The sequence below is a fragment of the Manis javanica genome, chromosome 15, assembly GCF_040802235.1.
Source record: "Manis javanica isolate MJ-LG chromosome 15, MJ_LKY, whole genome shotgun sequence".
Lineage (NCBI taxonomy): Eukaryota > Metazoa > Chordata > Mammalia > Pholidota > Manidae > Manis > Manis javanica.
This window is the reverse complement of record NC_133170.1, coordinates 71829504-71846242: the sequence shown is the minus strand read 5'-3', so window position 1 is coordinate 71846242 and position 16739 is coordinate 71829504. Positions and strand designations below refer to the sequence as shown.

The following is a 16739-nucleotide window of genomic DNA, read 5'->3' as shown; positions in this document are numbered from 1 at the left end:
TCTAAGATAAAGAATTCTGTCCCTTGGAGGGACACTGGAAAAAAAATCCTGCTGCTGTCCCCAGGGAGCTGAGCTGCAGCACATTGCGTGCTCACTCTGACATCCCCTTCTGGACTCATGTGTCCTGCAAAAGGCAGTAGAGCATAGAGGCTGAAAGCATAGCATCTAGAACCATTCTGCCTGGGGTCAAAGCCCAGCACGACCACTTGCTAGCATTTAGGTCTCTAGGGAAGTTATGTAATCTCACGATGCCTCATTTGTTCCATCCGTAAAGTGGGGCCAACGACCACGCCTCCTTTCTGGGGCTAGCCTAAGGATGAATTTATTTGTATATGTAAAACGCTCAGACCCTCATAGCCACAACTATGTGGGTCAACTTGCCTGCTCTTCCCATAAGGAGATCCTCTTTGGAACAAAGGTCATCCAGGATGAAGGAAAGGAAGGAAGTAACAAGAAAGTGAAATCCTGTGAGGCAAGAAACACAGGTTGGATGTCTGCTATCCACAGTGCAAGGGAGATCTGCTGCCTGAACAAACCGCCATGCATGATAGCAAGAGATCCTTTTCTAAACCTGAGAGGTCCTCACCGGGGTTCTGCCCGTGTGCTACATGTCTTGTGCATGTGCCACTGGTGTTCACACAGCGACATAGTGAGATAGTCAGCAGGGGCAACGCGTTTGTGCTCCGCAAGGAAGGCAGGATGGGCTTCCAGTGAAGTCACCATTCTGTAGACTGAACACAATCGATGAGCAGCTCAGCCTCACGTAATTTTGGACCTGAAAAAAGTAGCAATTCTAAAGATGTTTGTAATGGTCTGGATTGTTTCCCCATCAAATTCCTATGTTGAAGCCCGAAGTCCCAGGACTTCAGAATGTGACTGTATTTGGAGACAAGGCCTTGGAAGAGGTGATTAAGTTAGATGAGGTCTTTAGGGTGGACCCTAGTCCAATCTGACTGGTGTCCCCAGAAAAGAAGGAGATTAGGGCATGCGGAAAGACACCAGGGTGTGTGTTCATAGAAGGACAACCATGTGGCGAGACAAGCAGGGGGCCACCCGCAAGCCCGGGAGAGAGGCCTCAGAGGACATCAATCCTGCAGCACTCTGATCTTGGATTTCCAGCCTCCAGGACTGTGGGAAAATACATGTCTGTCGTCTAAGCCACTCGGTCTGTGGCATTTTGATAAGGCAGTCCAAGCACACTAGTACATTTTTTTTTTTAAGTAAACTGTTCTAAAAAGAAGTACTGCAAATGGCCTCCCTTCACCACACGCCAGCACGCCAGGCTCCCACTCCTAAAGCCTCCTCTTCTTTGTGTCACCTCTCAGCTCCTGGTCCCTCCACAGCCCAAAGCAGTGACATGAAGTACCACAGCAAGAGAAAGATCACTGGGACTCATTTTCGGCCACGTGGAGAATGGGGCTCGTGGCTTGGTGTTGGTGGTGCCTGCCTCGCAACAGACACGTTCCGATGCAAAGAGCAGGGCGGGCAACTTTGCGTCCTTTCACCTCGCACACCACAGGTAGTCAATAAGGGATGGCCTCCACCTCCAAGACGTGAGTTTCTGCCTTGACCCTACCACTTCCTCGGTGAGTGGTCCTGGGCAAGTTGAATCTCTGAACCTCAGTTTCTTGGTCAGTACAGAAGACATGGAATACCTACCCACCAAGGTTCTGTGAAAGGTAGAAACCAATATACCCAGGGCCCATGACAGTGGCGGCACATGGAAAGTAGTCAGTGGATTAGGAAGTCCATTATTTTTTATTTTGTGTTTGTCTAACTGGGTGAAGGAATGTCCACCCTAGGACCTCTCTGTTGCTGTCTTCGATGCACAGGAGGAGATGGAGAGGAAAAGAGCTGCCAATCACAGCGTGCTTAATAGGCATTTGGTGCTGTTCCAAGTGCTGTTCACGGACATTCTTTTGGTTCTCATAATTCTCCATTTTACAGATGAGGAGACCAAGACCCAGAGAAGTGACAGACCAGCAGCTGGTAAATAATAAAATCAACTAATTAAGTGAATAAACATTACCTTTAAAATAAGACTCCTGATAAAAAGGGGCTGGAGAGTGGCCAGGAGACACACGCTCCAAATTCCTCTCCAAGTGCGACAGCCACGCACTTGAGCCTATCTGGGTGCTGACAGGTGGAGAGAGTGTTTTGCTCAGGATGTGGTAAGCACACCGCTGTTCCAGGAAATTCCCGGCGCACCTATTGAAGCGTACCCAAGAGTCCCCTTTCTTTGCGGAAAACAGTCTCAAGGTCACTGGTTATGTTCCCAGTCGGAGGCTCAGCAAGGACAGGGGACAGGGTCAAGTCTGTGCTGCTGATTCTCTAGCCCCTCAGCCCTCCCAGCACACACACAGACCTTTGCTTCACCCTCTATGCTCTGCCAGGCACCCAGGGAGTCAGCCCCTCAAGATACAGCACCAGTCTCTTGCCCTCTGGCCTCTGATTGGACTCAGCTTATGGAAGGCACTGGAGGTGGCGAGGAGGGAGGGTGGATAAGAGATCACCTCATGGTGTCTATCTCCTCCCCTTCCCTGAAAGTGACCTTCCATTGACAGTAGCTCATGCCGGGCATCTGTGTCCCAGGTGCCAGCTTCACTGGCTCCATACAGCCCAGCCCGACCCCTGCAGCCCTAAGGGCAGTAACAGCTCCCACTGATGCTGGTCCCTGAGAGCTTCAGCAGTCCCACTGAGCCTCTTAATCCTGCCTCCCACCCTGTAAACAGCCCTGCATTAAACTCTTCCTGGATGAATAGTTTGGAGTGAAATCTGTTCCCTGCTAGGACCTTACCTGAGGTGGAACTAGAAAAAAAAAGTCTTGGTTTCTATTATCTCCCCAAAACCAGTTTCAGGCCAAAGTAAAGTAGAAGTCAAAAGATCTTGCATGGCCTCAGACACTGCCTCTCTCCATCTCTCTTCACACAGGCTCGGACCAGTGTGAAGAATGGGCCAAGTCTGTTCATTGTATCCAGATGGACCTTGGTTCAAGTCCTGACTCTGTCATGGCCTGGCTCTGAGGCACTGCATATGCCACTTAACTTTCCTGAGCCTCGAGCTGCTCATCTGTGCAATGGGAGTAACACCGGCCTCATAGGATTGTTGAGTGGATGGGGTAGCAGACGGAAAGCAAATCAGAGTACGGAAGTCCATAGCAGGTGATCTGTAAATCCTTGTTCTTCTTCTCATTTCTCTTTCCCGTTCCATCTCTAATTTCCCTCTTCCTCTACCTAAATACAACAATCAATACATTAGGATTGTTTCATTGTCCTCAAAGAACTTTTGAGGCTGTTACTTCATTCCTTCAGGCAAGTTGAGACTCTTAGAGGTGAAAGGATAATGTTTACAAGTGTCTCCAGCGACTGGAGCAAGAGGAGACAGCATTAGCACTTAGATTAAAAATTTGAGAAAAATCAGGGTTCCTAGAAACCAGAAACCTCAATTATCCACTATCTCAGCTGCTGATTGCTCAGAAACAAACCACTCTAAATGTAATGGCTTTAAAAAACTATGGTGTATCATCTCCGGTGTGTGGGATGGTGCTGGAGTCTTAGACATAAGGCCCTCCCAGACTGCCTCCCCCATACCTCTGGAGCTTGGCTGCACTGTCAGAAGGCTGGAACCTGTTCTTCTCATGTGTTCCATCAATCAGGAGTCCACTCGGTGCTTCTTTGCATGGAACCTGGGCCACAGCAGGGCGCTTCTAAAACTGCAGGATCTCAGACAGCATGCTGAATCATTTCCACCATGTCCTACTGGTCAAAACAATCACAGGATCAACCCAGGTTCAAGGAGAGGGGAAACAAGCCCTACCTCTCAATGGGAGGAGAGGCAAAAACACAGTACAGAGGAACACGGGAGGAATTTTTGCAGCCATCATGGAAATCCACCAATGTGTCTTCCTGCCCTCCCATAAGTATTTGGCTGTATGACGTAAAGCTGGTGTCCGAGCTCTGCATCCCTCACTATTAGCTTCAGCTCACTGGAGAGTCTACTCTTAGATGTAGGCACCTCTGAAGGTCATGAGACATTCATCACAGTGTCTTATATGGACAATGTGGCCAAGTTCCACCTACAGTCTAACCTAAATTCACCCACATCATCACACTTGGTATTTCTCCATAATTCAGTACAAGGTTAAGCTTCAAACAGGCTCTTGAGTCAGGGACCAAGACATTCCATTGCATCCAGTTCTCTTCATTTGTAGATCAGAAAACGATGGCCCAGAGAGGTCGAATGGCTTTCCTGAGGTCACACAGAGCACACAGGAAGAGGAGAGATTGAATGCAGGCCCAGATGCCTGATCTCTCTCTCTCCTCCCTTTAAGCACATGATATCCTAGAAATCACAGCTCTGACTGTTCATCCCATTAGAGGTGCCTTGGTATCTGCCATCTGGCTGATGAAGTTGGTCATCACCTCCCCCAACACTTCTCCCAGGTGTGCTGTGAGCTCTAACGAGTTAACATGTCTAAAAGCCTGCAGAACCTCCAATGAGAGATAATTACAGAGAATTACCATCCATAGTCTTCTGGGAAGAATTTTGTCAGGGGGTAGGTAAATAAATTATATCCTGTGGTTCTTTCCCCCATGGGCTGATTGACTTCTTCCAGAGAATGCTCCCCAGTGACTGAGGTGTTGGAGCCCATTTGCCAGCCCAGCCTCCCACAATCTGGGGCTCCCTTCTGTCTCCAAAGACTGCCTGGGCTGCTCCAAGTCTAGAAACCCATCTTCTCAAGATGAATCCAAGCCCCTTGTGAGAAGGTCACAGTGGGACCCCCTCCATGCTCAGCCCAGGCCCAGGTGAGCTGGGGTTACAAGTTAACCATTTCTGCAGAATTCTTGCGTAAATACCATCCAGGCTGCCCAATTTATTGCCTTTTAATTTCTCCCGTGTGGCTCCATTAGCCCTTCCTTCTGATACCTCCACCTTTTCCATCTCACTTCTCACCCATGCTCCACAACTTTGTGTTACAAATTTTCCCATTACCTCCTGCACTGAAGTCTGGGCATAAAAAATCACTGGGCTCCCCAAACACCCCTGTTACCCCTGCATTGAAATATTTACTTAGATCCTCCTTATCTTGGCCCAAACATCTTATTGCATCTTTCATTTTCTCCCACAAGCTGCAACCTCTCCTCTCCTGCTTCCGAGAATTCAATAGAGCTGTGGCTGCTTGTTAAACTGACCTGTAGCTTGGTTGACTCATCACCTGCTTCCAAACCTCTGTCTTTTGTTACAGTTTAGCCAATGCATGCCCTGAGCTACTGCCCCTAATCTGCTCCCACGAGCACCACAGCTGGCCAAGGCGCTCCCCTGAGCAAAATCATCATGATTTGCCTTCTCTCAAGAACAATGTCCTGTTAGCCCAACATTCCATAGGCTGCTGGCTCCAATGGCTCCAATGGCTAAGACGTGAGGTCTGCAGCCGGCCTGGCAGAGTTTGAATCCTGATGCCATAACTTCCTGGCCTTGTGGTCTTGGGTAAGATACTTGACCTCTCTGTGCTTTAGTACCCTGGTCTGTAAAATGGAGAGACAACGGTACCAACTTCCTTGGTGGTGGGAGGTGGGTGAGGTTAGAATTAGCCTTGTAATACGTGTCAAGTGTTTAACCAGGCATCCATGCCCTCACCCTCCCTGGTTTGCCCCATCAACTTGCCATCCCATAAATGTTCTGTCCCTATCCATCTTTCTGTGTGCAGTTCCCTCTGTCCTGAATATCTCCCCTTCCTTCCCATAACACCTGGTGAATTTGATTCATCTATATGGCCCCAGTCAAAAGGCCTCCCTTACTGTGAAACATTCCTCAACGCCTCCAAAATTAACCAACCCCTCCTCCAAGTCTCCACAGCCAGAGCTGGCTACAGCTCTTTTCATGCCCTAACATTAGAATCTTCAAGAGTCAGCCCACTCAAGAATCTTCAAGGATCACCCACTCTAGAAGTCTTCCCTGGCTGGTGTGGTAGACACCAAGGGTCTGGCGTGTACTTGAATGAGTGAGTGATGAATGTAAACAACCCAGGCTTCTTTTGTTCTCGACCCTGGAGTCTCCTCAACCTGAATTTAATCACCTTTGTCAATAAGCTGCTGTGTACAGTTTTCGTTGTTTCATGTCTCTTTTCTCTCTTTCCGGGCCAGTCTTTTAGACCATATAAATAGTTCATTTTAGACTTACAATATCTTTAACCCAGAGAAATTATGTTTGACCCATTCATTCATTGATCCATTTAACAAAATGTTTTGAGTATCACCTAAATGCTTGGAAAGGCCCTGTTGTAGGGACTGGGGATATGATGTGGACCAAAGAAAAGATACTGACCTCCTAGGGCTTCAGGGAGGAAGACAGATAATCATGAAATGATCACGTAAAGGTACAACCCTGATAAGTGCCCTGAAGGAGAGTCATGATTCTGTCAAGTGTAATAGAGGCCTCACACCCAGCCTGAAGGGTCAGGAAAGGCTTCTCAAGAGAAGTGAGCTATGAGCTGGGATCTAAAGCACACACAGGAGTTACTCAGGTGATAAGGAGGAAAAGGCCACCCAGACAACATCCTGGGTCCTACGGCAGAGGAAGTGTGACAAAAATGAGTGATGAAAAGAAAACCTAGGGATCCTGTATCAGTCAGCTCCTGCTAGGAGACAAACCACCACCTAACCTCAGTGCCGTCAGCAAGAAGCATTTGTGTCTCATGTGTTTCCAGTGTGGCTGATCTTGGCTGGGCTCAACAAGGCTTCTCTGCTTCCAGCTGCAGCTCCAACAGGGCTTAGCCCCCAGATGCAAATTAGGGTCCACTGTTCTCCATGTGTGTTCATTCTGGGTGGGGCCCAGGCTGAAGGGGCAACAGCTATTCAAGGAAACCTCTTTGGAGAGCAGTAGCAGAGACACAAGAGGACAAGCAGAAACACGGGATGCCTCTTAAGGCCTGGGTTCAGAAATGGCCATTGTCTTTTCTGCCCACTTCTGATTGGCTGGAGCAGGTCACATGACCAAACCCAAGGGCAAAGGACAGGGAGGTTATTTTAATCTTAAGTGAGAGGAATGCTAAGACACAAGGCAAGAACCATAGACAGGGGTCTGTGAAGCTTTGGGTTCAGTAATTCAACTCCAAGACAAACTGGATCCGAGAACAGGGCAGAATTAGGTCCTGCAAGGCCTCTCAGGTCTTTTGAAAACTTTTAGTCTTTCTCTTAAGAGCAATGGGAAGCCATTGAAGATATACAGCATGATGGTGAATAATGATTTGGAGTCTAAAAATCATCATCTGGTTGCTGTTGGAGAGCAGATTGGACGCAGGCAAGAAATGATAAAAACTCCCCATGCCCTATAGCTTTTGATTCTGTATGTGTTTGAATGTGTGAGTGTGTGTGTGTGTGTGTTTATACCTCCACACTTACACACCCATTCCTTCCTCAGAGAATGTGGTGCCTTAGGATTTATCTTTCCACACATCTGAAGAGCAGCTTATCTGTACATCAATTGGAGCAATAACAATTCTATTGCTCCATCTCAAGCTCCCAAAGAGTCACATTTTTCCAGCATGGAGAGCAGGAAGATTTCCACATGTTTTACAAATGTCAGTTAATTTCACTCCCAAGAGGTGTTTTCCTTTCTGTCACAATTGCCATCATAACAGTAACAGCTTCCAAACATACTGTAATTTAAAGTTTGCAGAGGATATTATCCACTGGCCCCAGGAGATGGAGCCTGAGGCTTCAGGCCCTTTTGATATACACTGAGGCCTGGAGAGGTTGTCTGGCTGACTTTGTTCACCAAGTCAGGAATAGATGAGTCTGAAGCCAGTTATTTGCACTTATTTGCATTCAAAACCCATAGCTAGCTTTTCTACTATCTTGCCTGTCTGACCTGGTCATGAAATTCCAATTAGTATGTCCAGCTGATGCTCTGTTTTTCTAGAACTATTTGACCAGGTGGGATAGTGGCTACCCTAAGAAGTAGGTTCAGAAAGGAGTCTATACGCAAGCCTCAGAGCTCCTCCAAATGCCACTGAGCCTCCTTTGCCTGCAAACATTCTTGAAAGCCCCTGGCTTCCCTCAGTCAAGGGAGACATCCATCTTAGGGGTAATCAGCCAGAAAAACCTGTTTGCCAGCAAAATTTCACCATTTTTCACAAAGACACAGAAAGAGAGGGGTCGTGTGATTTGAACAGCCATCAGCCACAAGGAGCAAGGAATAGCATCGGAACCTCACTCTTCCATCACCATAAAAGCACACATCAGACTCAATGGTTCAAGTTCGCACTAGGCCACCATGTGAGAGAAACTCTGGAGAGAAAAAGGAGCAGGCGTTGTGTGTTGAACAGGAGAAACAAGTCAGGCACAGCAGGACCGCAAATTTGCAAGCTGGAGTGAAAACTCAAGCTGCTTCTCTCTTGTCAGCCCTTTTGAATGGGAGGGGAAGATTTACTGCTAGGGTCGCTGACAGCCTTTTACAGCCATTGCAAATGGATTTGAGACAGCAGAGTAGCAGGCTGAACTGACCACGGAGGGCCTGTAGAAGGCTCATTCTAAGACCCATCCACCATCGCGGGCACCATAAAGTAGCAGTCCTTGCCAGAGAAGAGCACGAAGGATTCAGCTGGAACCTTTGGGGGCCCGCGCTCTTAAACACATGGCCGAATTGCTGAGGGTTTCAAGATGTAAATGTTTTCAGTACACTTGCTCAGCCTGGCACTTTCTGTCCATTTAGCAAGATCGCTTGCAGTGTAGGCAAAAGTCTTGAGGTCCATTTGATGGGGTAGTACATTTATTATTGATAAAGGCGAAGGAAAAATGGCTTGTGTCTGGATAACACCTGGCCCGACAGACTTACTGTTTATGTAGCAGACATTTGTAATTTACCCCGTGCCGCCACGAGCTGCCATTTCCCTGCAGAGCTCCCATTTTGTCTAATTTAGTCCCTTTTTAAAAATAAGGATGATTCCTTAAATGTGGGATTAAATATGAATTATTAAAAGGCATTCCGTGTATATGAACTCAATAAAAAGTAATCCTTTATATAAAAAATATACATTCTGGCATGAATAATACATTTCAAAAAATAAAAGAAAGTGATGCATCAGTAAAAAAAAAAAATCTATGCACACACACACACACACACACAAATATATGAGAGAATTACTTTTCACTCTGCCATTTTGTACCTCTTAATTTGATACCCTGTGCATTTCCTCTTCCTTCTCAAGAGGAAACAGAATTTTTTTTAACTATATGCACAGGAGGGAGAAAAGGAAAGTGATTATCATTAGAATTGTGACTAAGTTTTTCTATGGATTTCAGATTTATACCATGAACATACTTAATTTTTTTTGGTCTGAAAGAAATGTGCTCATTTGCTTCTTTATTAATGAGTAGTGCATCCATATGTTAGAAAATTCCAAATAGATTATACCTGAAAGTGGGTTACCTCTAAGCCTGGTTTCCAGATAAATATGTATAAATAATAGTTGCTTTTTGGTTTGTTTTGCTTCAGAACGTGAGCTGGGGAAATACGGCAATTAGACGTGTGTATGAAAAATAGTGTCCATATGTAAGAGGAGGCAGAGAAGAGAGAGCACATTGTACTGTGACTACCTCAAGGTGGCTCAGACTGGCAGATCTGCACGTGGGGACAGCCACTCCCTGCCCAGCTCTGCAGGTATCAACCCCCAGCGCTCTCACCTCCTGAGGGTTTGTCCCCACTGCACATCGCTCTGGAACCAGAACAAAGGCAGCCCGAGCTGGTCCCAGTGGACTAGAGGGTGGGTGCGAGTGGGGGCTTCCCACGGAGGGAGCCCAAGACTGAGTGACCCACACTATCTTCCTTCTGTTGTTTTTCTCCCTTTCCCCTCTATAAACAAGTGATTAATGCCTTGCAAAAAGGCACAGACACACCTCCCCTGCAGCAAGCAAGCCCCTGCCAGATTCCCCAGCCTTAATTCTGCTGTTAACACTCCTTAGGTGGAGGGGTGAAGAGTCAATCCTCTCCTTCACAAAGCAGACCTGCAGGCAATGTGGTTTGTTTAAAGTCCCTGCTGAGTGAATTGACCTGCTTCCCATGTGCTCTGAGGGAGAGAGGACTTTCAAATTGAAAAAAAAAAAGCACCCCTTTCCCCAAAGCAGTTTCTGGTTTGTAAACCTCATTGCTCAGGACCCCCAGATGCACGCAGCTTTGGCAGAATCTTCTTTTCATTCTCTCAGCATCAGTAACAGTGCAGGGATCCCATGAATGAACATTTTCAGAGTTTTACAGAGTCCATTTGGTTTGCAAGAGGCATCCTGAAGGATTTAAGAAGTGAATCCCTGATGAAATTGCGTACAACCCTGCGTTGTGCCATGGACTGACAACTGAGTGCAGGAAGAATTTCAATGCTTATTTATTTTTAAATGCTATCTCTTTTAATTTCCATTTTCATGCAGCTCCATTATATAGATGTCAATTCAGCAGAAGAGATACCTAATATACAAATGTGAAAATATAGAGATATTGGATGTCTACTTAAATCTTAGCCTTTAATGATGGGGTGTCCTCCAGAGAAATTTGGGAACATCCCACATAATGAGTGAAGAAGAAATGAAAAGTGAAATATCACTCTTTTGCAGACCCTTAATGAAATAACAGCTCCATCCAGACAATGGTCATCAGCAGCTGCTAACAAACCAAGAAAAGAGAAAAGTGATGCTGTGCATCTTTTGATTTTAGTTCACACAGCTGTTTATAAAGCTGGTTTGCCAAAAAAAAAAAAAAAAACAATGCCGAATCTCTTTCAAACCACTGCTTTACCGGAAATACAGGGGACAGAGCAACATAACAAATGATACCACAGGGATACAAATGGTAAGAGCCAGAATGACTCCATTACTTCAATTTAAATATTTTTCATGGAAAAAAAAAATGGGAAGGGTATCAGAGACCTGTAATCAAACACAGTGTAGAAACCTTGTCTGTACCCTGACTGAAACAAGCCAACTGTAATGAAATAAGAATGAAGACAACCAGGGAACAACACTGGCTATTCTGTAAGACGATGCAATCATTGCCTTTTGTGGGAGTGTGTGTGATAACAGCATTGTCATTGTGCTTTAAAAAAAAAAAAGTACACTCACCTTTTGGCAATACATATGGAGTATTTACAAATGAGATGATACCGTCTGGATTTGCTTTAAAACAACCCACTGTGGGTATAAATGAAGCAAGATGGGCTTCATTGATAATTATTGAAGCATGGTGGTGGGTATATGAGAGTACATTCTACCTGTCTCTCTACATTTTATGTTGGAAATGTGTCATTAAAAAAAAAAAAAACTTTTGGAGACCACTAGCATCAACCACAAAAATCAGCAGCACTTCACCCCTACTCTGAACCAAATGTCACCAAGAAGCAGATTAGCTGAAGAGGAATGAAGAAATCTACCTGCGCCAAACACTAGAATAAATTCTCTCTCATGAGAGTTTTTGTCTTTTCAGCAATTGTGGGGGAGATTGATATAGTCAGTCCCATTTTATAGATAAGGAAACCGAGGCCCAGAAAGCCAAAGTGACTTGCCATATGGTGCCAAGACAAGAGCAGCTGATGAGCTAAGACATCCAGCCACTATGATTTTTTCTTTGCGACTTTGGGCAATTACTTTTCCTCCCTGTGCCTCAGTTTCCCTAGCTATGAGACTGAGCTCATGATTCATAAGGATACATTTTACTTATATGTCTTCTTTGGCCCCCTACTCCATTACCTTCCCATTTCTTCCTTTCTTCTGTCTTCCTGGGAACATGTCAGAGACAGGCTGGGATAAAAGAAATAGAAATTGAGTCCTGGGTTCAAATTCTAGTTCTGCCTTCTGTTATTTGAATGGCCTTGGGCAAGTCATTTAATCTCTCTGACCCTTACCCTCCCAAACAATAAAATAGGGAAGAAAATAATAACCACCTTTGAATAGCACTGAGCCAATTAAGACAATGGAGGTAGGGTGTCCAGCTCAGTCACTATAAAGCAGGTGTTCAAGTCAGGATGTGTCTCCTGCATTCACTTCTCCTCTCACACTTCCCCAGCCATCACCATGGCTTATTCTCATCTCTCCCAGGTCTTGGCTGAAACATCACCTTCGCAGGGAGGGCTTCCCTGACCACCCTTCTTGTGACCACCCCTACTCACAGCATCCTTTCCTGATTTATTTTTTCCACATGATCATCACCATAAGAACATTTTACCTGCTGATTTTGTTCCTCATCATTTTCTCCCCCACTGGGAGATCCATGGAGATAATCATTTTCATGCATTTAGATCCCTCCTATGTCCTTAGTCTGAGACACACAGTAGGCGCTTGGTAAAGGTTTGTTGAACGAATGAATGAGTTAATGAAGGATTGAATGAACGGTAGTGGTACCTGTAGATAACACAAGCAAAGAAAAACCAGGTATAGATCTTGCACGGAGCAGCTGGTCCATATATGCTTTTGTTCTCATTTGCCAGAATCCCAGAATGCACTGAGGTTACCCCATTTCGACTTTAAGCTACACTTGATTTACCGAAGGGTATTTTGACAGTTACCAACTTTCTTAATTCTGGCTATCCCTTAAATTGGCCTCCAAGTGCCTGTCCCAGTAGCTCAGAGTTCTTGAAGCTATTATTTCTCCAAGGACAGTGAGTGCTGCTGTCTGAGGCCATTTGCAACTTTCCTTCCCTGAGCACAGATGTCTGAGTAAGTGCTTTGTTTAAAGGCAGAAAATGTATCAGCTCCCGACTTAATCTTTAACAAGGGATTACCCAATGCTAAGGTAGGTCTTGTCCACAAATCCTTTGGGAAGAAAGAGCTATAAAGGTGTTGTGGTATTGGCAGAGGTGGGGAGGTAGGCAAGGAGTTCTTTATCTGGGTAGGAAAACTGACGTTTTAGAGGAGTCAGAATTGCCCAGAATGGAATGTGGGTATGTTGGGGTGAAGTTACTGATGGACACTTTTAGAGGCACCTTCCTTCCCCAGGTCCCCTCTCTGAGTCAAAACCACACGCCAGACCTCTCACCCCCTAGGCCCCTTGAGAAATATCCCTTGTTGTTTATAACTGTTTTCCTCTCCTCCTGGCTCATAGTGTCAGCAGGTTGCACCAGCTTTCAAAGCTGCGCTTGTTTCTCATGAGAACCTGCTTCTGCCCCTGGAGAGACCAAGAGCTCAGTCCCCATTCCCTTTATACCTGAGGGGTTCTTACCCTCGTGTCTTCCAGTGGACACTTACAGGAGCACGGGAATCCCTGGATGGAATTCAGGGATCTGCGAAACTGAATGGAAACAAAAATACCACAGTTGCATTTTTTCTAAATTCACAGTGACATTAGTATTTCCTTCCATTACAAATATGTGACAACCCACAGGAGGATTTGCAGAGGCTATGGCTTGGTCACCGATAGAATCACAGGTGTTTTCTTATCACATTACAGGTGTGACTGAGACCCCAAGATGATGTTTAGCTCATTCCGACTTCAAAAGTGCAATATTAGATTGGGTTATTTGATGCACTCACTCATAATGAGTGTAAACATTACCATAATTCCGCATTTTTCACAGTGCTTTTACTTCACAGTGGTATCCTATGTCTTTTAAAAATCAAACTCTGAGGATATCCATAGGTTTCATGAGATTGCCCAAGGAGTGTGTGGCCCAAAAGGTGGAGAATCAACTCTTCTTGGTGACGGAGAAAATGTAGCAAAGGCTTCAGCCATGATACAGACTAAAAGCGTAGCAGAGCCTAGAAACCTGAAATCTAAGCACACAATCGTTAATGCTATTACTGTTAAAAAGCTGGAGGAAAACACGCTTATATGGAACTGAATTGCAAAGAAAGGAAATCATTCCCTTTTCAATTATTCCTCAGACCTTCGGCTATGTCCCAGATTAGTGCTAACCTGTCCTGAACACCCTTCGGACAATTGCAGACCTCCATCCCCAGCCAGGGGAGAGCGGGCCTCCGGCTCAGAGCATTGTAACCCTGCTTCATTTCCATTGCTTGTCACTTTATTTCCTTCTATGTCTGGGAAGTGAGAGAATTTGTTTATACCACCTAGATAAATTTTCATTTTCAACAAATATGTGTTTTGAAAAAGCGAGTGGATTGCCTATATGTTAAGGAAAGATACTAAGATATAAAAATGTGAGTGTGCTGCACCACAGTGTCCCCCCAGCCCACCTGCCCCCAGGTTTACTAGGAGACCTCAGGCCAGGTACTTGCTCAGTGCCTGCTAATTCCCAAGTAAAGTGAGGGGACTCTCCGTGTGGTTTCTCTAGTAGCTGGTGGCCTGCAATCTGCCCCCTCTCAGCCTCCTAGACCTCTTTGGGGCCGGGGGTGGAAAGCCAGGGACTCAAAGTTCCCAGCACGGGTGTCAAACATGCCTTCTGAGTGTCCTGGCTCCAGGGTCCCCCGTCCTGAAGGGCTCAGCTGAGTGGGGCTTTCATCAGCCTCTGAGAGGTGGTAACAAGTTTCAGGGCAGGATGCCTGCTGCCCACCGCCCCCACTTCTGCAGACCAGGCAGAGTGCTGGGCGGACTGGAAGCAGGATTCCAGAGGCATCTGGTTATTATCAGTCACTCAACTGTCTGGCCATTGGGGTGGGATGAGGCCAATGGCAGGGGGCAGAAACTGGCTGGAGGGTAGAGTTAGGAATCCCAAATGGATTCCTGGGGCCAGACCTGGCTCTTGAGGGAGGGAGGAGGGTGGTCATGATGAGCTGGCCACAGACCCTGCACCCTGCCAGCCCTTATTGGTCAGCCGCACTAAAGGGAGCTGAAAGTCGGTGATGATATTTAGTTGACAGACGAAATGGAGAGGGAGGGGTCAGTGGGCAGAGAGGAAAGGCAGCCAGACTCGTTCACTGGGCAGCACTTGAGGACAGCAGCAGGGAAGGTGGGGGTGGGCAAAGCTCGCCCTCTGGTCCACTTGAAGATGCCTGCTTCAAAACTAACCCTGATGGCTTCCAGACAAGTCGGCACCAAGGGTCATTTCTGGAGGCTGTAAGTGTTGTCGAAGGCAGCTGTAGGGACAGGTGTAAATCTGTCCATGCATTCCTCCCCACTACCCCTCCCAGCTTTCTGTACCTGAAGCAGGTCCCTTTTATTACTACAAGCCCGCTCAGGAGGCCTAAACACACACACACACACACACACACACACACACACGAATGTGCATGCTCACAGTTAACATTAGGCCTGCCCTGTGGGTATTTTTTTAGTGCTCCTTTAAAGCAAACTCTCTCAGCTGTTTGTTAAAGCAAAACAAACACAGGCCTTAGTGATGGAAAGGGAAGAAAGAGAGAGAGAAGGAAAGGAGGGAAGAAGAAGGAAGGAAGGGAGGGAGGGAGGGAAGAAGGAAGGAAAGAAGGAGGGAAGGAGGGAGGGAGGAAAAGATGCTTTTACTTGTTACCCTCAAAATGTCCTTCCAAAATACTTCTCTCAGCAGACTGGGAGACAAGTAAGGGAGGAGGTGGAGTGGGAGGGAAGATGAGCGCTGGTTGATCTGAACTAGTTGGAGTGGTGAGTTGGGGAGGAGGGAGCTTCACCTTAACCAGGCTCCTCTCTGGTACCCAAACCTCCTCCCCATCTCTCCCCAGCCTGTACTGGTTGAATAAAGATCTGCTTGCCCAGGAGTACCAGGGGCTCCCACCATCACTCTGCTGAGGGAGCATCTAGGAAACTGCAATGTCCCTTCCATCTCACCAAATGTACTCTGGAAATCTAGAGAACTCTGGGGGGATGTTTCCTCTTCCTGGCCAACTAGACCCCACCAGCCAAACCTGCCCTGGTTTGAGCACCTGTGCACTGGAGGGGAGAGGCTTCTATGCCAAGGGAAGGCAATGGGAGAAACACAGGGTCTGTTTCCACGCTGACTTGCAAGCTGTCAGCCACACACTTCCCCACCCCACCTCTAAGGCCTTGTAGGGGGCCCCTGGAAACCCCTAATGAATGATAACTTATCTCCTAAGTTGCTGGTATCAGATGCTTTATATGGTCTTGAAAACCATATTCCCTAAGGACTGAGGCTGCTTCGGGGAATTGGTCAGTTGCAGTAACTCACTTTTGATTTAATGGAGGCATTTATACTGTGCTAGATAATCTGCTATGAATGTTAAGTAATTCAGCAGGAGGGTGGGCTGGAGGTGTGGCCGGGCTGCCTCGGGCCTCACTGGGCGTCCCCTTCCCCACCGACTCTCCTGTCTCCTTGGAGCATTCCCTTGCCATGCTCCTTCCGCATTTCCCCCACTTCCGTCTGGTGCCCCTTTTCTCTGCCTCACAGCGCTTCTCTCTCTCTGTCTCTCTCTGCCTTGAGCCTGGAATTTCTTCTGGTCCTGGTTACATGCAGCCACCTCCTCAGGCACAGACCTCTCAGCCACTGGAGGCTGTACCCAGGGACCCTCCAGGCATCCCAACAATGTTCCTTCTTTCCTTCTCCACAAGTTCTCTTTCCCCAAGAGATCTGGGAAGCTTTCTTCCTCGCCTCAGGATGAAGAAGACCCTGAGCAGAGCCGGGCAGGTGGTAGAAAGGGCAGGGGAGTCTGAGTCAGGACACCTGCCCTCTGAGCCCAACTGGAACCCTAACTCCGGTGCAAGGGACGAAGGGGGCGCTTTATCTTTGCAACTGCATGCAGTTTGGGGATCCCAGGATTCAGGAAAGGGGCCTACAGGGGCACAAGCCTCGAGTGGGAAGACTGAGGAAGGCTCTCACTGCAGTATCAACTTGGGAAGAGGGCAAGAAATGGACC

At 46.8% G+C, this 16739-nt stretch overlaps 1 long non-coding RNA gene across 1 annotated transcript; it reads right to left on the bottom strand.

Moving 5' to 3' along the window:
• Positions 1–1669: 1669 nt before the first annotated feature.
• On the bottom strand, positions 1670–15072 carry LOC108405394 (uncharacterized). Its single transcript, XR_001855165.3, has 6 exons — positions 13201–15072; positions 12208–12383; positions 11733–11783; positions 3591–3755; positions 2798–3233; positions 1670–1986 (listed from the first exon to the last, which is right to left on the bottom strand). It is a non-coding gene; the product is annotated as an uncharacterized lncRNA (long non-coding RNA).
• Positions 15073–16739: the final 1667 nt, after the last annotated feature.